Raw genomic sequence first — 26547 nt, forward strand, 5'->3', positions numbered from 1 at the left:
GAGCACTTGCCCATTCTGCCATTCTGTAAAGTCATGACTTAACCACCCTCCAAGTGGCAATATTACGCTCTTAAAATTCCATTATGTTAGATAGGGAGTTGTCACCCTCATAGTTGGAAGAAAATTAGATTCTTCATGAAAAATGGATTACGATGCCTCTTTCCCACAAACTCAAGAGAAAACAGCTTTTTTTCCCTTCTTTATGCTTGCGGAGACACCTAAACTGAATTCTATTTTAAAAGAACCAAATGCACTGTCATCTGGGAAAATGGCACCCTCAAGCATTTTTAAGTTCATTTCATCTGTTGCCTTTATAAATAGTGGGACATCTGGAAGCAGTTCAGCCAGGCTCAGAATTGACTTCTTTTGTCGAGGGTGGTTTTTATGGTGCAGTCACAGCACTGTCTTTAGTACTCCTTGATGAGCCATATTACATGTTAATCATTCGACATCATGCTCGTTAAAAAAAGAGGAGAATTAAGAAGGCAAAGGAGACGAAGGAAAAGAGTGTTTTTTTCTCCTCTAGGTTATCTTGACAATTAACAATACTTTTTTTTTTTTTTTTTGTTTACTTATTTACGTGTTTAATACTTTTAATAGAAACATAATTATAGGAGCCTGCATAAATCTTGAAAAAAATTACTTTTTTTTTTTTAAAGCAGATGAGGAATGAATTACTCTCTTCACCACAGGTTATAGCTTATCTTTAGTGCATTGATGAATAGCGCTGTACACGTGTGTGCTAATCACATAAGGAACGCAAGGGTCGCCGTAAGACCTGGTCTATGTAGAGACCTGGTCTATGTAGAGACGTGGTCTATGTAGAGATCTGGTCTATGTAGAGACCTGGTCTATGTAGAGACGTGGTCTATGTAGAGATCTGGTCTATGTAGAGATCTGGTCTATGTAGAGACCTGGTCTATGTAGAGACGTGGTCTATGTAGAGATCTGGTCTATGTAGAGATCTGGTCTATGTAGAGACGTGGCTGAAGGAGACGGGATGGGGAGAACCAGTTCAGATGCCAGATGAACAGTACAGCATTGAGGGATATGCAAGGGGAATGAAACTGCGTCTCCTTTCCATTGAATGGCCTGCAGCTCTTCCCTTTCTCTGTCTTGGGCAGACGCGCCAGTGACAATTTTTTAATTGCCAGAGCCTACCCCATGCATATTCATGTCAGGTGCCACCCTTGTTTGGGATTGACTGCAGATACTCATGATCATTTAAAGGGACTCCAGGCAAGCCTGATGTTTTTTCTCTACGAAACTCCCCCTCGCTCGTCTGAAGCCCTTTTCCTTTTCTTTGCGTCTTCCGTCAAGGGTTTTCGCTGCTTCTTCGCCGGCTCTGCCACGTTTGCAACAATCTCTAGCGTTTCATTAGCCTGCCTCTGTGCTGTAAACTGATCCTGCTTCGGACGGCGGGTAGGATACACCAAGTGGGATATTCTTCCTACAGGCAATAGGGGCGGGCGAGAGAGCCTTCATTCGCCCTGTAATGAGTCATTTAACCATATGCCGACTTACGAAGATGATTAATTAACACGAAAACGTTGCCTGGTGTCCCTTTAAACAAAAAACTGTGTGTGTGTGTGTGTGTGTGTGTGTGTGTGTGTGAACTGGCCCGAGAAGCTGTACCTGAGCGTGCAATATGTCCTTTTGTTATTTAGCCATAATCATAGTGCTGCTAATAGACTTTTAGCTTTATAGTTATAGGAAATGGAAATAATTGGTCTTATTACTTTGATTTATCCAGCAGTAAAAGTCTGGTCCAACAATCCAATTTTATAATACAGTCACTTGTGAAGAGACTGTGGATTAGTAGCTGTTGGATATCCTCTGTAATGACTGTGTGTGTGTGTGTGTGAGTGTGTGAGAGAGAGAGAGAATGTACAGTAAGAGAGAACATTGGAAAGATACAAACTGTAATGCGTTAGCTACCATAGAAATGGAGCGGGAAGTTATTTTGAGGGCTCTGCTGAGGGGCAGCTGAGGGGCAGCGAAGCTTTAAGCAATATGAGGTCTGTGTGGGGTGGTTTTGATATTTCCTCTCAAGAATATTCTTGCTTTAAACTGAGTATGTTTCTGTTTTTGTTTTTTTGAGCCTTGACTGGACAGACTTCTATTTTGTGTGTTTGTGTGTACATAATTTATCTGCTACAAACATTTCTATCAGTGTAAGTTTGAGGGACATTTGTTGAAGCTATCAATTAGTTGTAAATATCTGAGTGAATGCTCAATGTCTACTAAACAATTAGGATGATAAGCATATTCGTCTATGAACGAATTCCTCCAAATTTCACTTTACAAAGTGCTACTTTACCATAATATTACATTTACAGTACATTCTCTTCCCATTTTCTTTCAGATGTTTACATACAATCCTTTCAGTCTCAAGAGAGTCCCTATAAATGGACACATAGACTGGCCAAATTCATCCCTTCAAGTTGACTTTATTAATATGAGCTACCATGGCTACGGTTATGAGTAAGGCAGCTGTGCATTTCTGTTCCCACCCACCCCGGGAATCATACCCTCCTCACTGAGTCATGTGGGCAACATTCGAAGCAATTTCCTACAAGAAATTTCTTACAATTCTCAAAGAACCTCAAAGTACACATTTGCACATATTTGAGGGAAGATTCTCGACAAAACCAATCAAGTAATCACTAATTAATCCATGATTGACTGAGTGTTGTGAAGACTAATCTCCATTCTGGTACACACATTAGACCGAGACTTAACCATCAGTGTCGTACTGCCAAATAATTAATGTTGTCTCACTATGCTTCAGTGTTGAATCTCTTGCAGGGCACACAAAAGACTGCACAATAGCCTATTGTGTGCCCACAATATTTTGAATAGTATTAGTGGTGTGTACTTTTGGAGAGGCAGTGTGTTAATTGTTCGGAGGGATCAGTTGTGATTTGTAATGTGTCCAGCTTCATTATAAGAGCCAGGCCTAATTGCTCCATCGTTGGCCAGCCACATGTGCTTTTGTGCTCCGCAACACCTGTCACAGTTGTTCTTTCCCATCTTTAAATCTGTTTTTGGCTGTAGCCAAGGCTGGATGGGGTAGGGGCTGGGTGGATGGGTGGTGGGGGGGCAGTGGCACGGTGGGCGCTGGAAGACTCGCTTGCCAGCAGGCAATTAAGGAAAGGGGGAGGAGGCTGGAGTGGAGTGGCTCGACAACTCTCTTACCGAGAGAACCTGCTGACACACTGCATCGAGCCAGCCACTGGCCAGCCCCAGCCCCAGCCCCACTCTCTCACTCACACATATTAATGTGCTATCAAGTGCGCCTAAAATTTACTACCTCACTTGAATTATTAATGCGCCCTTAAACGAGACGCTAGTGGATGGTTGGTTTGTTTTGCCCGAATCTTAGCTTGGCTCGTCTTCTCACTCTGCATCTTACAAATGTTCATTAGCTTCAGGTTTGAAATGTCTTAGATGGATGAGGAAACGCTGGCATGTTGGCTATAGATCAGCTCTGTGTTTTGCCTGCGTTACACAGACAGGCGCGTAGCATGACAAAAGAATGGAGTTGGGGTGGGTAGGGGAGTATTTCTCATACCAGCATACAATTGCAAGGAAAATCATTTCATGGTTATTTGTGATGTTTCATTTTTTCCCCGAGATTAGCTTTCTTTTTATTCACTGCACTCATTGTTTTTGTCGGACAGCACATTGTCCCCTGTAATGTGTTTATTTGATATAGTCAGGGTTGTTCTGTACTAACATGTACAACAGTTTAATTAAAAGGGGAAGAAAAGCCCTCATGCAAGCGTAATTGAAGTGTAAATGAAATGATTGTGTTTGCTCAGTCACGTTGCCCTGTGGGTGAGCTCTCCAACTCATTTTACACAATCAAACTCCGGAGAGAAAAGCTCGGCGAGATGACAGCTTGGAGAGCAGACCCACAGACATTCACACTCGCCCATAAACAATATTAATTTCATCGCATGGGCTGAAACGCAATATGCATGCTTTGCGGCAACGGAAGACTCCTCAGCATTATTCATGTGAGGGAACACGAGCGCTGTGTGCGTGAACGTGGAAAGACCTGAGGAACGCATGAGAGGGAAATGAAAACTCCGAGGTGTGCTGTGTGTCCGTATCTTTGTGTGGTGTGGAGTGGTGTGGTGGGATTGGTTTTTGAAAATATATAGTCTTCGTCATTATCGATAGCGAAGCGGTCATATAGGGATTGTCAACGTTTTTTTTTTTTTTTTTTTTTCCCCGTCATCTACTTCCTGAAGTTTTGGTCAACGATACCCGGGACACCGATCCACCGGGGCACATGAAATTTGGTGGGTATGTAGCAATTTCGTTTCGTCCCCGGGGGCCACTCCCACCCCCCCCCCGTGTTGGGCCCCCCGAACCGCAAAAAAAACTACCTGAACCGTGGCACTGAGGATGAAGAATCTTTTATGGTATGTTGGTCTCAAGGGTCCACATCAACTTGGCCCATAATCACTCATTTGTGATTTGCACCCCCCCGGTAAAAAATGAAAATGCAATATTATTCTGCTTTAATCGCCCCTATCTTCAGTTAAGATGTCCAGAACTGCACCAAATTTTATGTGTATGATTGACCTGGCATTCTCTGGGGGTATGCCAAGTTTCGTAGAATTTCATCCATGGGGGGGTCTAAAAAAAATTAGGTTATGTGCACATTTAGTGACTGTACACTCATTGGCCTGTAGATAGCGGTGCACACATATACACATGCACACACACACAGGCACCCACATACTATCGGTATTAGAACGGCCGATACATAATTACAAATTCAGTAGGATTAAAAGAAAGCCAGATATTCATCATCGTCATGGCTGCATTTCCAGTATTGGCGATAAGTAGTCGTTTGTCCACTAGATGGCGCATCCTTGCAGTGAGACGTAATTTTGTTGGAAGTTAAAAGTGGCTTGGAAAAACAATGGACGCTTCCTACAAGGACTGTAGTTTAGCTACCGCAGAGAACGTCTAATAAGGATAGGACGATGTTCACATGAAATGTAATTCCCATTTCTTCTTGAAGCCGAAATAAATCTGAGGATGTTTATCGGACATGCTTGGTTTTTACTGCAGGTACGTTAATCTTATAATATCAATAAAGACCTAGGTAATGTTACCGTTAGCGTTGGTTGAGTGATTGAGGCCAATTTGATTGATTGCATTTGTAGAAAACTATAAATGCGGTTATACCAAGCAAATTGATAGCAGCACTGTAATTGTATCTTTCGACTGTCATTTGTTGCACATGCTACAAAAATCATTCTGTGCAATGGAAGATTTACCAACGTTACACCGGTCTGATACAGTTTTGCCTATACATGCGTGAGACTGAGACGCCTGTTTATTTTGTTTTAAGTGCGTGCAGGGTGTGAGGGGGAAATCGATGTGCTTTGATTACAGCTTGGTAGTTGTAGTCTGTGAAATTAAAAAGCACGTGTGTGTGAAGTAGCCTATCCAAACAATGACACCTTATTTTCATTATGGCTGCTTTAGCAGCACACCTTAAGCTACTGTGTAGTGGGTCCCATTTAGAAGTGGCTACTTCATTCGCGCTTTCCTTGACTCATGGAGCTGCGTGAATTTTATTACAACTTTTCGCCACGATATGGCAGTTTAAGTCCGCTTGATACTGTAAGGCGTAAGCCATTGGTTTCCAAAGGAGATTTTATTTGTGTCGCCAGCATAGCCTATTTACAATTTATGTTGTAAATAGGCCTACCTTATAAGCCTACCTGTATCTTAGGGAAGCTAACAGCTTTCTATTATCTCGTTTGTTAGTTACAGTTTTGTCATAACTCCCTGATGCATTTTTGCATTTAGCGTGGATATCTCAATCGGAAAATTAAACAATATCCGGTGCCTATGGACTAGGCTGGGTGAACCCAGCCTGATCTGCCCGCTATTTATTTTTTGATTTCTTAAAAGATTGAGCTTGGTCTGGTGAAAGCCAGACTAGCCATGGACCTCAGTTACACAATGCAAGGGAACATGAATCAGCCTATATTTGCACGAACAATAACGGACAACAGCTCTTCAACTTTGGCCCGTTAAAATGTGTATGAACAGTCTAGCGACACATTTCATCAAGGCCCATTTGGACATGTCAGTTATTTGCACCACTGGTTAGATGTAAAACAGCATTTCGTTTCAGACTACTGTTACTTAATTTGTGCATTAACAATAACGTTTCAGACTACTGTTACTTAATTTGTGCATTGACAATAAAGTATTACATGAACTAAAGATGACTAAAATCTTATGTAGAAGAAGAAACATTCACAAAAAATCCATCCATCCAAAAATGACCTTTTGTTTTTGATAGCTGTTAAAAACGGCATGGAACTGACAGAGATGTTTTTGTTTATAAATAAATAAATAAATAAATAAATAAATAAATAACATTATGCTGATACCTTTTGCTTTTCCCAAATTCAATGTAGCCTACAGGTGTAAGTGACCTTTTATCAATCCAGTTGCAATGGATGAACTGTGATGAACTGCCCTACTTGTAATTGTTTAGAGATTTTAAAGGTTTTATAACAATGCTACATCTTCTTTGGCTATTCTACAATCTATTCACCTTTTCAGCACCAGTAGGCTACTTTCTGTGCAGCCACACACACACACTCAGGCATGCCAAACAAGCATACACAAAAGTTTCAAGAGTGGGGGATGGAGTAAAATATGGAGACAAATTGAAGTGTGATTTATTTTCGCAGAACGGATGTACAGGACTGAGCGGCGGTCATATTTTGTACCGCTATGCGGTACATCTAGTTTCACATTATCTTTAAACCAGTTTGTTTGTTTGTCTTTGTGTGATGTCAAGTCTTACCATGATGAAGTCCACAAGCCTAAAGTGTTCTATCGTATGGTTCTTTTTTTGCGTTCTTCGCTGTGTCCTGTAGGACTTCGGACCTAACCCAAATGTCCTCAGGCTGCCATGACTGTGCCACTGTCTTGCTCGTGACCACGCTCCAATTGTTCTGGCTTCCCACCCAAACAAAAGGAGTTTGTTCGGGCAGTAACTGGGGAAATGAACCCAAATTCGCCTCTCCTCTCATCAACACTGACAGTTGTATTTGCTGGGTTGCCGGGTCAAACTGGAGGCCCTGGCGTTGAGATTGGGACCTTGTGATTTGAATCTTGTCAACTCTCAGCGATGACCCAGTGTTCTTCCCTTGTGTCACCCTAGCAACCATCATTTTTTATCTTTTCTTGATTACATTCAGATACATGCATCACTGTCTTATTAAGTCATGGAATTTATCCTGTGGGGGAAAGAATATTTTCTGTTCAGAATCATTTGCCCAAACACAGAACTGAAGAGTTCACAGTGTATATATTTTGTTTTCATGAGTAGAGGGGGGGGGGGGGGGGGGCTATTGATAGAGGTCATAGCAAAGCCATTTTAGTCATTCATGTCAGTTAGCACTACTGGTTGTTTGTTTGTTTATTTATTTATTTTTGTTCAGGCTGTCATTTGAACAGTTTGCCAGCTCAGTGCAGCATTGCCCCTCTGTTCTTCTCCCCAGAGGTTAGAACGCGTATGAAGCCTTGTGCCTCCCTATTAAGTGCCTTTTGATTCAAGTTGCTTCTCTGAGAGCGGGATTGTAAGAGCTTTCCCCAGACTCTGCACTCGTTGGGACAACTGTTTTAGGGGAACTTCAAACGACTCCACTCATTAGACAACATGACCTGGGGGTCTCTACCTCAAGGACTAACCCCTTCAGTCTGAGGCCTTTGACAGTAAAAAAAAAAACCCAATTAGCTCAGATACGGCTGTGATGTTTTGGCTTCCTTGACTTGGGGAAAACAACTTTTTTTAATTAAAACATTTCTCTCTTTTTCTCAAAGACCTTCCTGATAATATATTAAAATTACTGTCTGCTGTTTAAAAGTTTTCTAAAACCAATGTCAATTTGTTTGATTGCGTATCTGCAAGTTGTCTTGAAAGGAATTTTCAAAGCCTTAAGTCTGCTGACAGCTGTGTTGAGGGATGGCCTCTGGAAAATGATTTGAATCATTAAGATGCCTTAATTAAGATGACACCCCCAATGGGGCCAAATTCAGACTCACACATCACCTTTTGCACCTTTTGCACACCTGTCTGTGTAAAGAAAAAAAAAGTTTTGAATCCGGACTTGGATTCTGCGAGTCCTGCTTGTCTGTTCTGTGCCAAATTCAGACGTGTCTGACTCAAGCAGCTGTGCATGTAGGACTCTCTATCTGCCAATCATTTGCTTTGCAACTGGTCTATAAGAGCACATATTAGGCCCTTACAGTAAGTAACAAATGAACCCTTATGTCCCTTGAGTTTTCCTTAATGGTTTTAGAATTGCCGCCATAATTGCTGATTTGGCTTCTGCCAGTAATGTGTCATGGCGCCTCTTTCTGTGGGCCTTTCCTCTTCATCAAAGCCATTAGGATTTCCATGCACCAGGTTGCTGCTTGTTTGCTTGGGGTTTACGCTGCATTGACTTTATAATGTTCATACAGCCGACAGTGTTTGCATCGCTCTCTCCCCTCTAATTGGCTGACAGTCATCTCAGTAAATACTGAGCAGTACACAGCTGCAGAGAAATGGGCTCAGGATGGAACACCTTTTCAAGTACACTCACCGTGCACCTTTCAACCACAGCATAGGCATTACAGGTGTGATCTCACACTGACCTTTCCACTGCGAAGCGTGGCTATTTTAAGGTAAATCAAAAGGACATCGGGATATCACAGTAGATTAAAGGCCGTTCACACCGTGCCCGTTAATTGGCTGAAAACCAAAAGGAAAACTTTGTCAGGTCATATGTGTCACATGGACTTAAATGACCTCAGAGCAATTGTTGGCCAGCAGAATAACGTGAAGTGTTCTTGGCTGAATAGCATATTAGTTAGAAATACAGATAGAAAAAGCTTTATGCTAGAACAAAAATGTGCCATTCATTCATTGTTTTGCCGTCTTAGTTTAACCTTCCTGTTGTGACTCCGGTCAAATTTGACCGACTGACAATTCTTTTCTCTCAAAAATATTGTTAATTTACTCTGACTATCATGAGGCTTATGACTTTGTTAACACAGGGCATCCGAACACAGAAAACTAATTTTATAATTTTCATAACAATTTGGGTGTTTTATTTAACTTTAGAATGCCCATGTGTATTCCTGGTTGAAATGAATGGGTAAGAAAATGGTCATTGTATAAAACTGAGTTCAGGCACATACCTATTGATCAAATGGACTGTATCTGGTTCTGTACATTCTCACACACACACACACACACACACACGCACACACACACCAGCCCCCACTGGAACCCCACTGGGAAGTATCTTCCCTTTCTGACTTGCATGAGCCCAGGTCACTGAGGACTGACAGCCATAAATAGCAAATAGAAGTTCAAAATTGGTAATATCCAATAGAACTTAAGTTGATACAAAGGTCTATCACAACATTACATGACAATATATGTGTTACTAACTATGGATTTATAACAAGTTATAATGCAGCGGCCATTTTTGACCGGGAACACAAAACTAGTAAACATAAACTGGACACAACAGGAGGGTTAATTTATTGACATGACACATGAAACATAATACAGTATCTCACAAACATGAGTCCACCCCTCACATTTTTGCAAATATTTTATTGTATCTTTTCATGGGACAACACTGAAGAAATTACACTTTGATACAATAGTGAGTGTACGGCTTGTATAACAATGTACATTTGCTGTCCCCTCAAAATAACTCCACACACCGCCATTAATGTCTAAACCACTGACAACAAAAGTGAGTACACCCCTGAGTGAAAATGTCCAAATTGTGCCCAAAGTGTCAATATTTTGTGTGGCCACCATTATTTTCCAGCACTGCCTGAATCTTCTTGGGCATGGAGTTCACCAGAGCTTCACTGTGACTGGAACCATGGCAACATCGTGGAGCTGGTGGATGTTCGAGACCTTGCACTCCTCCACCTTCCGTTTGGCATGCTCTTGAAGGTATATACCCGGGTTAGTGTAAAGGAACATTTTTCTGAAAACTGACAGGTGTGCACAATGTTATTTTTGAAAATGGAGAGGGTGAAATGTCCGTTTGTGAAAATAGCCGGCCACGTGTAAACGTAGCATAGGTCATCTTTATGTAGAGCAACAATTCTTTTTTTCTGATCCTCAGAGAGTTCTTTGCCATGAGGTGCCATGTTGAACTTCCAGTGACCAGAATGAGAGAGTGTGAGAGCGATAAACCAAATGTAACACATCTGCTCCCCATTCACATCTGATACCTTGTAACACTAACGAGTCACATGACACCGGGGAGGGAAAATGGCTACTTTGGCCCAATTTGGACATTTTCAGTTAGTGGTATACTCACTTTTGTTGCCTGCAGTTTAGACATTAATGGCTGTGTGCTGAGTTATTTTGAGGGGATAGAGAATTTACACTGTTATACAAGCTGTACACTGACTACTTTACATTGTAGCAAAGTGTCATTTCTTCAGTGTTGTCCCATGAAAATATATAATAAAATACAGTATTTACAAAAATGTGAGGGGTGTACTCACTTTTGTGAGAGAGTATACACGCACACTGTAATCCATGTCTGCATGTAGAACATCAAACAATTATGTAGAACATCAAGCAGTTGTGTGACTGTGGTTAGCTGGTTTCAAATCGGTGATTTCCTTATTTGTTTTCATTTGTTAAATCTAGCACATGAGGGCAGATAAGCCACAGCATTTTCTCTGTTGTTTCAATCAAGACACTCTGTACCCTGAACCTCTTTCTATTATCAGAATATCACTGAAATATCTCTTTTTTTTTAAATAAAAAACTGTGGCAAGTGTCTTTATTCCAAAGCACACCACATTGTGTTTTGGATCATCCTTTTTTCTACTACTGTAGGTCTTTACTTTTGAACTGCAATGTCAGTACATTCATCTATCAGATGTTCAAAAAGACACTTTTGTGAGATGTCAGAGTGAGGCTGATTGGACGTGTTTGTTGTGCAGTCAGGACGGCAGAGTCTTTCCGTTGAGGTTCGGAGAAGAGGACTCCTGAAGGTACAGGCGTTTTGTCACCACTAGTGCTTGTGATGTTTTTCATGAGTGACATTTGAGAGTGGGCATATGGCTCTGTCTGGGGAGAAATAGCTATGCTGAATGTGTACACAAAACCTGCCTTGGGTCCTTTCAGAAACCCAGCCTCTAAGAACATGGCAACTGTTGCTTGTTTATTAGTTGAAGACAGCTCAAGGTGAATTAATGACAAACTGCCCACCAACCAGCTGCTCTGATGAGTTTTATGCATCTTAAAAGCACGCTTGGCTAACACTGACCTTGATGAGTGCAACATCTGAATATTCACATTTAACTCCGAGCTTGACCTAACACCATCCCTTATTTGCAGAGGGGTAAACACATGTTTTTGTATTGGTTTCACAGGGTCAGTGCTGTGTCATCAGCCCTGTGCTGTATCTGCATGTTTTTAGAGTCAGCACTTCTTATTCTTTTTATTTCGACCAACAATGCACGCAACAGTGTCTGGAAGTCAGTCAGACGTGTGAAATCTGCAGAGCACACCCTTTAAAACAGCCTCCGGACTGTTTATTATTACTAATGATTCATGTATCCCAGATAACCAGTGCGATGATGACGGACCTGCTAATTTGATAGGATTTACTGCTGACACAAACAGTGGTTATCCTGATTAGGGGTGCAATTTACTAAGTTCCACCTCCCAGGCAAGATCAGAAAAATAATTAATTACACTGAAAACCCTGTTTCCATATTCTCAGTGTGGCAGAAGCAATAAGTAATTTGCTTTCTAAATCCGGTGAATTCGAACAGCACTTTCTCAGCACCGTATCTGGGTGGTTTTATAAGCACAAGTAGAGGTGTTATCACACATCATCTCATTACATATCAGCTTCTGTCGGAAAAACACCAATGACACCGGATTATTTTTATTACCTGGCTCCTTATTAATTCAAAGTTTGAGTCAACGCCTACGTTCACTGCATTCCAGACAGCTCTTACCAAACTTAGGGGGCATAGCACATACTTAATAGTCATTTACGCATTCTTCGTCGCTCTCCCCCTCATCTTCATCTATTGAACAGATACGTATCAGGTGGCATTGATTAGAGTACAGTAATTAGAATGTGGATACTGTACTCTTCCTCCCGCTGCATTCATTCATTTGGGGACACACCACTCCGCAGTGATAATGCGGGACCTTGGGCTCATATGTGCCGGCCGCGTGAACGCGATCGCAAGACAGCCTTGGGAAAGTGGACCGTCGAGCGTTCTCACTTGTGCCCTCTCCATCATGTGGTGTAATAGAACAAAGCCCTGCATATTAATGGCTTGTCAGTGTGGTGTAGCATAGCTGAATCTGAAGCCCGGTCTAGCTAAGAGGCTGTGCTATAGCCAGGTGGTCTATTAAATTCATTGGCTACTGTACCTGTTAGAGGGGGGATGTGAGAAGGTGAGGGGTGGCTCTACTGTAACGTTTTTAATTGGCAGTTGGCAGGTAGGATTATTTTTTCCTGCCTGCATATCAACTGACAAAATGGACAGTTGAGCACTATCCATAGAAAATAAATCTACCACGAACTGCCAGACGCCATGCACAATATTTAGTATGAATTTTGATTATTTATCCTAGCTGTTTTTATTTATTTATTTGATGCTTTATTTATTTATTTGATGTTCTGTGACTTTGTCTCTGCAATTAAATGAGTTTGCTGCCTCCAGTGTAACTCAAGGATCATAGGCAGAGCATTTGAGGTTTTTGTTGTGCTTATGTGCTTGGAGCTAACATGTCTTGCCCTCCATTCATATCAGTACTGAGTGAACTGTTATGTGCTTGAGGAACACTGACAACAGGGTTTTAGGGCAAAGTCTGCCCTTTTCTTGCTCTCTCTGACAGTTCACAGTGACCTCTGAAGTTCTGATGTGGCTACAGTTTTCATCAATAAAAGACTGCATTTTAATGAAAATAATAAATAAATAAATAAATAAATGCCAAAATATGAGAAATAACAAGGGCAATTTTAAGTAATTTTCAAATAACTAACAATTACTTAAAACAAGATGGATTTTGTAAGGAATTGAAATGATCAGCAATGTCCCATTTTCACGAGATGAATGCTTTTGGTATATTTGGTATTTGTTATTTTTTATGTGTGTTTATTCTCCTTCACCACTGGTGGTGCAGGCAGGCATGCCTGTGGAAGCACTTATTCGAGCTGGTGGGTGGGACCCTTGGGCTGAGTAATGGCTTGGATATTACCAGGAGGAGATTATTTCTGTCTCATGTTGGACACGCAGTGGCAGCCATCCAGGATGAGCCTTGTTGGTGTGCTGTGTATCGCCGTGGAGATGAGGCTTGTTGGTGTGCTCGCCGTGGAGATGAGGCTTGTTGGGGTGCTGTGTATCGCCGTGGAGATGAGGCTTGTTGGTGTGCTCGCCGTGGAGATGATGCTTGTTGGGGTGCTGTGTATCGCCGTGGAGATGAGGCTTGTTGGGGTGCTGTGTATCGCCCTGGAGATCAGGCTGAACCCATGTGGTGCTTGAGTTAACAGGGAGACTTGCATTAAATAACAATGTAAATGAATTAGCAAACTAATATATATATAAAAAAAATATATTTTTGTTTGACCCATGTTGAAAATAATGCAGTATTGGTTCATTCTCAGTGGAGCAGATGGGCATTTGGCTGTACAGTCTTCATAACTCTGTTGTGCCCCTGAGGCCAGGAGAGGAGACACTCCGGGGCAGTGTGCAGTTTCATTCGAAGAACTAACGGCTCCGTTTGTCTGATCTGTTAGCCCTCCAAACTGGATGTCCTTCATTTCCAGTCAAATAAAATCAGCTGAACATCTTGCTCCTGGTCTTAAAGCGCCTTTTAACTTGTCACTTTATGTCTGCTGGTAGCCCTGGAATAGCACACTAAACGCATAGCCATTCGTGAAGACTGGAATTTTCCCTGCGTTGAATGGCTAATGCTTTGGCTGAAATTGATTTGTATGGAGTAAAAATACTTAGCAGTCATTTCACAATGGATCTGGGCCACTTCTCCCAGAGCTGCTTTAACATTATTCCATTTGCAAGGTAAACCTAAAGATTTCCTTTTTTTGTTTGTTGTGTTATTGTTTTGCTTAGAGCATCCTTATAACCAAAGTATATGCTTTCATTAGAAGAAGAATTAAGGGATTATGCAAAGCCAGCCGTTGGGCTGCAATTACAGGCAACTTTTAGCATCTTCAAGTGTATAAAACTGATCGGAGGTCCTGCCAATTGCCGGCATTGTTGCATGACCTTGGATCACTGATGTTTATATTCCCTGCACCTTGGCAACCGTCATGGTTATCTCCTGTTGCAACTGGAAGACGCAAGAGAAAGTCTTTTCTGATCTAATCTCAAATGCAGCCTTTTATTTGTGCCATAAATCCACAGCGCAGGTTTGCCAGGTTTTAAAAGGACCAGTAATTCATGTCTCAGCCTAGAGCTCATAAATTGTAGCACCAATGTGTTGTAGGCTGTAATAACAGACCTAATTTATGCTGATGTTGTGCTATAAAGTGTTGACTGAAGCTGTTAGCAATCACATGTGTTGTTTTGACATCAGAAGTGTCATAAACAATTCTTAAAAATGTGTAAGGTGCACCTCTAAAATCAACTGCTGGTTGCAACAGGTAACTACAGTTAATCATAAGTGGCCAGTGTAGCTCAACATCTTCCTTTTTTGTCCTAAAGGATATTCAAAGCAACAAGTATTAATGAAAATGGACTCAAACAGATGAATACTTTTGACAGAGTAATATTTTATCGAAAAGGGAACATTGGGCCTCGTGCAGTAACATTCTCGTAAATGTCCTCTTAATTTTCTAGACAGAAAAAAAAGAAGAGTCAAGTCAACTCCAGAGGCAACAAACATTCTTAGTCATCCAAATCAGCCCCTAGCTTGGCACACTGAATGAGGCTTCTGGCTTGATCAGAAACTGGGGGAGTGTGGCGAGTTCTTAGAGTTTGAAGAGTGCTATATCCTTCATTTGTTTTTTTTATTCCCAGGTAATTTCACTAGACCTGCGAATGGGTTATGATAACTTGAGTTACTTTTACTCAATCAAAACACAACTGTAACTTTATTGATATCACCTGAAATACACAATTAAATAACATGACTTATTACATTTCTTAAAAATGGAGCTATATACACTAGACAAGGGTATGATGAACTGTGTCAATACTCCTACACTATACTACTACATGGATGCATATGGTGTGTGTGTGTGCGTACTGTGTGTGTGTACTGGTGAGCTATTCGCTGAGGCATGAAATAAATTGAACTCCGGTTTTGTTATCAGTGGACGATACAAAATGCATTAACGATATATTAATGCATTTTGTATGTTCCTCAACTTTAAAAGTGTCCTTTCCCTTGCGTTGGACAAACACGTTGTAAATCGTGAAAGCAAGATGTTTTTCTCTTATCTTGGTAAGAGTGCTTTCACAAAATAAGAAAACATTGGTCAATCTCAAAAATCAATAGGTTACAATAAAACAAGAAAAAAACAACAACATGTGGATACAAGCAAAAATAAGAGAAAATGTGTTTGAGTATCACCGCTTCCATAAGACCCACTGTGTTTTAAGGTAGTTGTGTGACCTTGAAATGATGTGTACAATGTGTTTCATCAGTATGCTTCCAAGCACTAGCGGTTAGCCGGATTGATTTGCAGTCTAATTCTCCCAGTTGTACACATGGTGCGCTGGATCCCAACAAAGCTTGTCTGAGGCGTGTGGAAGAGGAGATGGACTTTGAAGTGAGTTTCAGCTGACAGAAAACCCAGCTGGATCCATACTCTTCCCACATGTCCAGCCTCTGCCCTCCTCCCTAGGAGCCAAAGGCTCTTTTCATTAGGGAGGGGAGGAGGCGCTGAACTATGGGAAAGTGATGACCACGCAGGAAACACTGATGCTTGGGGGCCCTAGGGGTTGGGTTTGATGGACTAAGTTAACACCTTAATGCAAATTGGACGCCCGGATCATCTGTGTGCAGATAGATGGTTATGGTGGGAAAAGTTTTTTTAATCTTTTTTGTACTTTTACGCCTATTTACTGTATGGTAATGTGTAGGGGTGAGAAGTGTATGTTTAAAATGCTGCTATAATTCCTGTGTCAGACACCCATACTAATGTTTTTGAAATGCTTGTGTGTGCAGTCACACTGTATCTGCAGTCTGGGGCGTTGCAAGCGGGGGGGGGGGGGGGGGGTTCATGGGTGTTATAACATCTCAACTTTTGCTGAATCACGATTCTATCCCCCCCACTTTTTGCCACGAAAATGTAGAAATACAGGGAGTCAAAGATGTTGAAAGCCACTTGCTGTTTCTGTGTAGCCCTGTGTAGCCCACTTGACACGCAACTGCGTTCTGTTCTCAGAGCATACTTTCTTTGTCTATGGTCTGCAGCTTTTCTCAAACTATGAGCCTCCTCGTCAAGAAAAATAAACTAAAGGTTTCCCCAATCAGGAAATACTTCTTAATTTGGTGTCATTAGTTATAGAGGCATAGACTACAATTGGTATGAGCGCTCATGCAATGTGTGTGCATCCTGACGCAAGTCAAACTTAACACTGGAGATGAATACGAATATCCGGCGAATATCAAACTTATACACGCTGATAACGTGGGCTAGAAGCAACAATATTTATAACAGACAACGTAGATTCCTGTAACTATCCATGGAAACAGCATAGAAACTGCACATCTTAGTCTTTGAATTGACAAATAATTAAGCAGGTATATGTAATACAATTTATTTATATTCCCTTTGCATACGTTTGCAAACATGCTTTGGGTAGACTTCAAACGTTTTTGAATTTGATCTGACAGTTCTGTCATTACTCTGTGTCTTTTACATTTACTTAAGATATTATAGTTAGGCCTATGCATTAATGGGCTAGTGATACCTCAACATTAAGCTGTTAAGCAACTTATTGTAGCCTAACAGAGGTAGTCTATATCGTATCACTGTAACAGCTTTAAAAATATATACTTGTTTCGCTGGAATGAACGCAGACCATGGGCTTACACAAATAAATTAATTAGTGAGATGATCTGCATCTCCGTTCACCTAAATCTGTGGTTGTGCTAACCCATTTGCACAAAACATCATTTCTGAAATGTTTTCTTCATTGATAACATGAAATATGTCTCCATGTAGGGTAGTGTCAAGCACTGAAGTGATAGCAGGTAGATAATGTAGGCCTACAGTGCATGTCACATGAGCCACACAGATGAGGAGCGCTGCTTGCTCTGTTCTGTGTTTAGCAACCAGAATTTCAAAATGTTCCCAGTGGAGAAACCCCCGGACACCTACCAATATTGTCTGCACCCCCTCTCAGAAAATGCTTCGCTATCTTTTAAAAAACTTGATACGCCTCTGGTTGACAGAAGTTAATGTAATTGAAGGATTTTTGGTTGGAAGGGATTTTACCTAAATGACACAGGAACTTCCAATTCTACTATTATTATTATTATTATTATTATTATTATTATTATTATTATTTGTTCTACATTACTTGATAGTGTATGTATAAAGAAACTAAGTATGTCGTATCCATCTTATTTTGTCAGAGAAAGATGCAAATGAAATAGAATTCTACATTATGTCATTTCATTAGCTAGACTGAATGCATTAAAGGAAAAATCCGGTATTTAGCACTGAGTCCCTTTTCTGGTTTGTTTTGGATGAACTAGAGTGGTGGACACCGAAGTTTTGACGATTGGTCCTGTCTCGACTTTCTGACTCGTTTTGAATCGCTTTTGACTAGTTAGAGTGGCGGCCTACAGGCATGCTCAAACATGTCCTAAAACAACCCTTAACGTTCGTTTTCAAAACTGTGCAACTCACCAAGTGGTAAGTGGTGCTAAATGCTAAATACCGGAATTTTCCTTTAAACGCACATTGCAGTTTCATTGCTTAAAGGAATGATAACGAGTTAAAACTTTCGCTTGGGATCAAAATTATGTCATTCCGAGTAGATTTGAGCTAGACCGTTTTTGCATTAACAACGTAATAGCTTATAGTTTTTAGCGCAAGAGGCATTGAATCACATCAAAATATATCGCTATTTTTAAACCACTGACCAGGCTCAAAATAGCATCACATTTCAGTGGTTATTTGGAGAGGGTCCCTACATACATACAATAAATAAATGTACAGAGAGGTTATAATAAGGACTATTTATGAAGTCAGTGCATAAGTGTTCCAGCTTATCTGGTTCGTATGTTGACTGGTGAGATTTGCTAATATCACAACAATATGTTCAACAAGGTTCTGTCTACCTCTTAACAGAGCTCTGCTTTGCCTCCACCCCTGGAGGTCCACAGGTTGTCAATTTCACAAAGTCTATCTGTGTCTGCAAAGTGAGACAACATGAAGAAATGTTTGTACGGCAGTACTTGGAACTGTAAAGTTCAATTTGCTTGTATTATTTGAGTGTTTATTCATGGCCATTTTGTATATAAATGTTGTATTTAATGTCTGTAATCCAAAGGTTTATGATGTTTGTAGTATTTCTGAGGTATGTGCTTGCTGATTGCTGCAAGAGAATGATTGAGTAAAGGCGTCCAGTTATGTGTGTTATGAATATACTTTTTTTAAACATAGTTCTAAAATGGCATCTAGATGACTGCATGAAAGCCTGTAGCATGACGTTTATCTGATGTAGGGACAGCAAACATCCAGCTGTGTTTTTATTCTTAACTGTTTCAATTTTCTCTCTAAACAAAGCACATTCACTCTCTCTCTCTCTCACTCACTCACTCACTCACTCACTCACTCACACACACACACACACACACACACACACACACACACACACACACACACACACACACACACACACACACACACACACACACACACACACACACACACACACACACACCAGCAGCAGCATTTCTATTTAACAGGACAGTTGTGTTGATTGGTTTTGATGAGCGAGGTAGAGAATGATTAATTCATTTTCCAGACGATTGAAGAGAGATCTGTCTCTAATCTTGTCAGGGTGCGTGCAGGGCCAGCCCTGTGCTCGCTTGGCCACGCATGGCCTCGCTTGTTTACATAAGACTGTTGTCTTTCGGAGGGAGAAAACCAACCTGTACCCCTGTAGCAAGCCAACATTAGAGCCTGCATCTGGTGTCGGAGAACAAAACTCACAGGTCCTAATTATTCTGTGTAATTATTGCAAAATGCACAGCTGCTAATTACTTCATCAGCCGTTTGAAAGAAATAGTATTTTTCCAATTATGCATGTTGGTCTGTGCGCTGTTTTCCAAGGTTACTATTGGACGCAAATGGGATTCAGCCATGCAGATGCAAAGTGATCATTGTATTCAAATAAGGGGCATTTTATTAGATTTTTTATTTCCTTTTTAAAAATTCCTTGAGGTCTTTGGAGAATGAGAATTTTTAGAGAGCTGTTGAGAGCAGCAACCTTTTTGACACAGCCTTCACCGATGGAAAATAAATAAAGGCCTGGATTGGAGCAAAATCGTCTTTGATTCTCCACTCCAAGGACTGTGCTGTGCCACTCATTACAGGTCTGGTGGTTTGTGGCTTCGGTCCCCTCCGGGTCTTTCCGGGGCTTTTTGGCCTTCTCTCCCGTCTCCGTCGTAATTGCTCAGTCCGCTTCACCTGGAGTTGACGGCTCTCGCTCTCCCCCTGACTTGTTGGTCATTTCCATTCCTTGCACCTTAATTGGCAGAGGAGCGGCAGTGCCTCTTGGCAAATCAACCCCCGTCTGTCCAGCGATGGCTCTCCCATTACTGCTCCTACTCAGTTGCTACTGCGGGCTAAAGTTGTTATTCCTTTTTTTTTTCCACCCAAAATCAAAGGAGACCCAAATCAGTTTGTTAACTTCTGTGTCTCAAGTTGTCTTGCACCAGTGTCTCCCTCATGTTACATGTGCTCTTAGCAGTCTGTGCGTCAGTGTTCGCCTATCACTGCGTCAGTAAAGAGCAAAGAAAGGTCTGTGCACAGTGCTGTTGTTCATATGCTCATAGTGAATATTCTATTTCTCAACATACAGTAGCATACTGTATCACAGCTGTGCCTGGAGGTGTCATTTCACATTAAATGTGAGACACTATGTGAGAATCCATTTCCAGTTCATGTTGTGCAGCATTTTGGTAAACATGTTACTGACTGGAGTGAGACTGACTTTATAAGTATAAGTATATATACTCTTTTGATCCCGTGAGGGGAAATTTGGTCTCTGCATTTATCCCAATCCGTGAATTAGTGAAACACACTCAGCACACAGTGAACACACAGTGAGCTGCCTGCAACAACAGCGGCGCTCAGGGAGCAGTGAGGGGTTATGTGCCTTGCTCAAGGGCACTTCAGCTGTGCCTACTGGTTGGGTTTCGAACCGGCAACCCTCTGGTTACAATTCCGAAGCGCTAACCAGTAGGCCACGGCTGCCCCTTTACAAGGGCCGAATGGGGGAAGGGCCCTCAAAAAAGCCCCAATGAATATTATAATGATTTTATAACACTATGTTTCTAGGTTTGGGAGGCCCAAGATGATATTCTTTCATAGAGATGGACTATATTCTTATAGTCGCATGCCTACTGTGCCAGTGCTGATATGGCTTTGTAGATCAGTAAAGTGTGGTATGTGTTCTGTGTTCTTTGTGAAGAGACTTAAAAGAAACAGCTGCACACAGAATCATCATGGACATTTTGAAAAAGCCCCTCCTGTGAATCCTGGGTGGATTAAAAAAAACTGAAACGCCTAAATAGAGACGCTCATTATTATGGTAATCTGATCCCCTAATAGCTTTCCGTTTTAGCAATCAGTGTTGTGCAATTTGTCTAATTAGTTGTTCTCTACCTGTGCTCTCTCAAGCCTAAAAAAAACTCTTTAATAATGTGCTTTGATGTAGATACAATGCCTTTCATGAATGGATTCCCCTACGAAAGCTTTGTGTAGTGGAGGCGAATCCTGCTGAGGAGGAGGGTGATGCACTGAAGGATATGTCACAAAGTAAATTAGCAAGTAAACCAACGTCTTGAGTGTCGTGAGGTTTTGAACCTTATTCAGAAAAACATCTTGCTTGGTATTCATGTTACTCTTGGTCGTTGTTGGTGCCAAATGGCAAGTCATATCATTTTGATTTATCATATCACTATCTTGTGCCCTCTTCAACCCATCCACATGTATAGTCAGTATTGACATTCATCCAATAGATTGACAAATCAGGGCATACATAATGGTGCTAACCACATTCATGCATCCTTAATGCCATAATGTACTGTAAGCCCTGCCATAAATTCACATAATGGCTATTAGCCTCAAGAAAAGCTGGCCCAGTAGCTTTCCTTGGTTAGTCATGATTACAAGCATTTATTAGAGGAGAGGATGTGTATCATAATTTACTGCCCAAGATGAGGAGAGACTAAAAAAATTAAAGCAACCTCAGCTTTGGCCATGTTATTTATATTTATACATTTGTTTGTTTGTTTATATCGCCAACAAAAACATGAATTAATTAAAGATAGTGCGAGGCTAATGGAAGGAGCATAGTCATTAGGGTGAAGAAAGTCTACAAAATGTAGACTTTATTGTCTTAAGGAAACTCGGCTATCGATTAGCAGTCTCTGCATTCAGTACAAAGAGATTTATGGTCTGTAGACTATGCAGAGTTTACCCAACCCTGTCTCTCTGTGCTCAGTGCAGTAACAGCCTTCTCCCGTTAAATGCCTTTTATTTAGTATGTGCTCACTGTACTATAATGTTGTTTATTTAAAGATACACAGGCCATTAGAAAGCTTTCAATCAATGGTCATGATGAGAGCCACTGGATGCAAGTGATTTTTTTTTTTTCTCCCATACTGATCCGTGCCTTCAGCGGCATTTATTAATTAGCCGAGTCGTGTGAAGAGAATTGAGAGGCAAGGCAGAGAGGCAATTGAAAGGCATTACTGTATATCAGTGTTTTATTGTACTCATTTCATTTTAACCCTGTTTGGCGGAACCACTTCTCTCTCTCTCTCTGAGTTCTGCTGAGTTTCGCTTTAGCAACATTTTGCAATTCTAATCCTCCTTCTGGCATGGACAAAAACACAGCATCAAGAGGCGTAGGTGTGAAGGGCATTTTGAAATACAAAGTCAAGGATGGTTAATCATTTTCCTTTTCATTCATCTCATAGACATGTCGAAAGGACTGCAGAGATTGTGGGAATTTGTTGCATAGCTTTTTCTTTTGACCGGGGAAAGTTGGGGGGGGGGGGGGGGGTGGATTAATTTCCTCTTGTTGTCAAAAGTGACACAAACTGAATTAAACTAAGCAAAATGGCCAAGGGTTGCTGCATTCACAAGACAGGAGTTTTAGCAAAGAGCACTGTGACCTACAGGAATGAATGTTTCATAGCTAGGCATCTAGCAGCATTGAAATGTCAGCATGCTAATCTCCATGGTGGTTGTGTTCTATGTATGTTTGACATTGCCATGTCCTCACAGAGTGGAAATGCTCTCCGTAGTGGGAGCTGTCATTGTGCTGTAATTTATTCTGCTCTGCCAGAACACACTCGAGTGTATTACTTCATATCTTATTATAGTGTTTGGGTTTTGACTTTCTGGTAAGTGATTTTAAGAGTACATTCCTGATTGGCTGTTGTTTTTGTTATTTAAAGATTTTCTGCTTGTTCTCTAAAAGCCCTACCACATACATTGCCACCTTTCTGTCTTCACTTTTTTTTTTTGTCTTTTGTCTGGGAGTTTAATGTCTTTGCCCTTATAGATCTCACCCACTGTAGCCCTGAAGGGCAACCATAATCAATACCTGCACCCTCAGTTGAGGAATCACATTCCGCATAATCAATTTTGCCATGTGCCATGGACATATGCTAGCTCTCAAGTATCGCTATTAGAGTTAACAGAAAAGCTCTGGTGTTAGTTATATTTGTTTTATGAGCGAGCCGTAGTGCGGCCGCTGTCAGGGATCCGTGCCCTGAGACAGATGGCTGTGCCGGGCGGAAATAGAAACATTGCGCTCGCCGCCGAGTATGACTAGTGGTGAGGGATTTCCCGTAATGGTGGCGCTATGCAAATGAAGGTAATATCGCACAGCCCTCCATCACAGCAAAGGTCAGAGTGACAAAGTAATCAATGAGCCACCGGGGACTCCTCAGGACCCTCCAGAGCTGTTTAAAATGGCTGCTTGGCTGGGGGTGGGGTGGGGGGGGGCTAAAATCCTCTTTCTCTCGGTTCAGTTGGCCCTCATCCGGAGACACTTGTTCACCTAATCTTATTTCCACTGCTAATGCTTTTAGCTGGCAGTGGTGAACTAACGGGACCTGTCATGATAATGATTTATGCGCACTGCCAAATTGGATCTCTTGCCTTGCCCAAACTTAGGAAGGTGACTCATAATATTTACTTCATTGCACAGGGAAGTGGTGAATGAAAATCGCCATCCTTTTGAACCATCAGCTCCAATAGCCTAATGGAGGGTGATTTGTGGGATAGAATTTGGAAATAGATGCTCTCGATTTGACAGGAACCAGACAGTTTTGATGAAGACTTTGATAAAGAAAAATAATTGGCATGTCTACACTGTGCGGATGCATCCCACATATACATATGTAACAGCTTTCAGAAGACACAAGTCTGCTCTTTAGCCGTGACTTCATATATACACCCTAATTTTAAAAACAAAATGGCTCAGTGATGAACTGATGAGACAGGGCATAAGGTGTTGCTATCCCTTTACTGTATGTCTGTAGAGATTATTTATTCACTTTGCTTCTGCCTTTTCTTGGATGTGGTGCTGTGAGGTTGGATGTTACATTTTCTCCAATGAAAGATTGCCCATTTGTATCCTCTGTGTTTGAGTGGGCTTTTCTTTCATTGTCAGTGCTGGGCTGAGCTCAGAGAGGGCAAAGGTCAACGGTTTTCAGAGCCGTGCTACATTGATGGCATGAGAGGCTAATATCTGTGTGAAATCACCCAATGTGTCTTCGCGTTGTTTCAACCCGATTCCTCTTGTGGAGTGGGATGCTCCTCCATGAGTGGATTGGCACTGTGCACTGTAAGTTGTGAAGCGTAGTGGCATTATGTTTAATTTTCAATTTCAGTTCAATTTCAAGAAATTTTAACGCTGTGAATGAGGAATTTCAAGCATCTTGGGTACAACATAACTCCAACTCTTTTTTTTCCTCTCCTAAAAGATATCTTTTACTGGAGATCTGCCTGTTCATTTGTGCATATTTCTATAAACACGAACCACATTCCCTTCACACGCAAGATATTCTTTATGACAATTCCTCCGGCTAGGAGTAGATTAAAGAGTGATACATTCAACCTGCTCCGACACTTTTACTGTTTGGCTACTACTGATCAGAAAATTAAATCTAAATAAGATTCTCCACCAATGCTCGGCAGTGTCGCAAGATGATAAACATGTGTGATATACCTTGTAAAATGCATTTCAATTAAAAGGACACTATTATTCTTTTGCACTTCTTATTTAAAGAAGACTTCTTAGACCATACCGCTCATACTGTCCATGAATACAATTCAAGCCTGTCTGTTGTGGACATTTTATAAAGATTGAAAGGAAGTGTACTGTAGGTGTTATTATTGTCTAATGCAAACAACGGTATAATTATTGGATGTTTGTCCGTACCTCATTTGTAATTTTAGTGTGTGTATATAATTTGAAAACATAACTGTGGTATTTAATACCTCTTGTATGTTTCATATAAATAATACAATACATGCGAATATGAGTCAAGATTCCCAATCATGAATTTGTGAAATTGTTCTGCTTCTGTGCATGCTCTGATATTTGTTTTACATAATAGTCCACAAATGGGTCTGTCATCCCTTTTTTTATAGGGTTTCTCTCTATACAGTCATAGCTCGACCCCTGTGAACACCAAACCTGTATTAGGACGCGGCTGTCCTTATGGCTAAGTATTGAAGCCTTGGGAGGGCTCTTGTTTCTCTCACATGCCTTGGTCACTTATCTTGGTCTCTCACATGCCTACATGACCACTTATCAGGTGGTCATGTAATGTTCAGTTTCTTGGGGGGTGGTTTTGGCCATCTTATTGACTGGTCATCTTCTAAGGAAACAGAACCACATGCTGACCACCTGAGTGAGAGAGACACTGTGTGAAGAGGGGTCTAGTGGAGACATGCTTCTGTTAACACAGATCTTTTGCACCAAGGCTGTTTAAAGAATGCAGCTGTGCTAAGTGGTGGTTGCCAATCATGGACCTCACGACTCAGTTTCTTAAAGGTGTTTTGTTTGGTCCTTGGTTAAAATATAATGCTTGTTTCTTTGCACAAAAGCGTCTGCTAATAAATTTGAATATAAACATAAACACAAATAAGCACAACTTTAAGAAAGCCATAAAAAACTTTTGATAAAAAGGCTTTGTCATTTCACCATTGCGATATCTTAGAGAGACATACATTTTTAAGCTTTGCCAATTTCAAACATTTCAAGTATGCTTGTTTGGTATACAAAGTGCTACATAATCTTGCCCCCCCTCCGCTGCATGGCTTTTTCCAAAGACTTGGAAGCGGAGGTAGTACACGGGCCTCTGTAAAAGGGGACTGTGTGATACCATTCAGATGCACCACTTCTGGACAAAACGTATTGTAATAGGAGGTCAACTAGCTTGCCCCTGCCAATAAGAGAGTGTCCTACATTCAACACGTAAAACTAACTTAAAACAGTGGCTCCTAGAGCAGTGTTTTTCAACCTTTTTTGTGCCACGGCACACTTTTGACACAATGTCCCACGGCACACTAACATCCTGTGTGAAGAAAAAATAAACATACCATAGCCTAAAATTTCAAATAATACACAGATATGGCCTTATTATGGCTTCTATGCAAGACCTGCTCAATAAAACAAGCGCCCTCTGTTTCATTTGTAGGTGACTATATCTAATTTAATTGTTGTTATGAACATGATATGTGATGATTCTGTGAATACTGGATATGGGGCCCCCGTTGTACAATGCCTGCATACCACAAATAGTGCAATCATACAATCAATGAGAGCATGTGGTTATAAATTCTTTGATGCAACAGTTGCTTTTCTGGACCAGTGAGTGACATTTGGGTAATTTTCTGCAGCACACCTGATGATCTCTCACGGCACACTAGTGTGCCCCGGCACAGTGGTTGAAAAACACTGCACTAGAGAACCAGAGATGCACTCACTGTTAACTGCCACACATTTCATCACCCATACACTTTCACTGTTAAACTGAATGCAGTTTAGGGGTCTTTGTCATCATGTATTGTTTGTTTGTTTTGTCAATGTATGTCACCATTATGTGTTTCATTTCTAGTGTATGAGTGCTGTATGACTGCTGGCTGTCTCTGTGTTCGTCCTATGTCACCTGCCTAGGAACTGCAGATGAAAAGTAGTTAACTTTACTAACTAATTTGCATGGTGTTTTTTTTATACAATGTTCATAAATATGCATGGTCC

At 41.1% G+C, this 26547-nt stretch overlaps 1 protein-coding gene across 6 annotated transcripts in view; it reads left to right on the forward strand.

The window, feature by feature from the left end:
- The window catches only part of fhit (fragile histidine triad diadenosine triphosphatase), a 208918-nt gene that overhangs the window by 35493 nt on the left and 146878 nt on the right, over positions 1–26547 (forward strand). For 2 of the 6 annotated variants that reach the window (XM_042090343.1, XM_042090347.1), the window contains one exon: positions 9885–10027. The exons of the other annotated variants lie outside the window; for them this stretch is intronic. The gene's annotated coding sequence lies outside the window, so the exon portion shown is untranslated. The remainder of the gene's footprint in view (positions 1–9884; positions 10028–26547) is intronic. 6 annotated transcript variants of the gene reach the window in all.

Source organism: Alosa sapidissima, chromosome 4, assembly GCF_018492685.1.
Source record: "Alosa sapidissima isolate fAloSap1 chromosome 4, fAloSap1.pri, whole genome shotgun sequence".
NCBI classification, from domain to species: Eukaryota; Metazoa; Chordata; class Actinopteri; order Clupeiformes; family Clupeidae; genus Alosa; species Alosa sapidissima.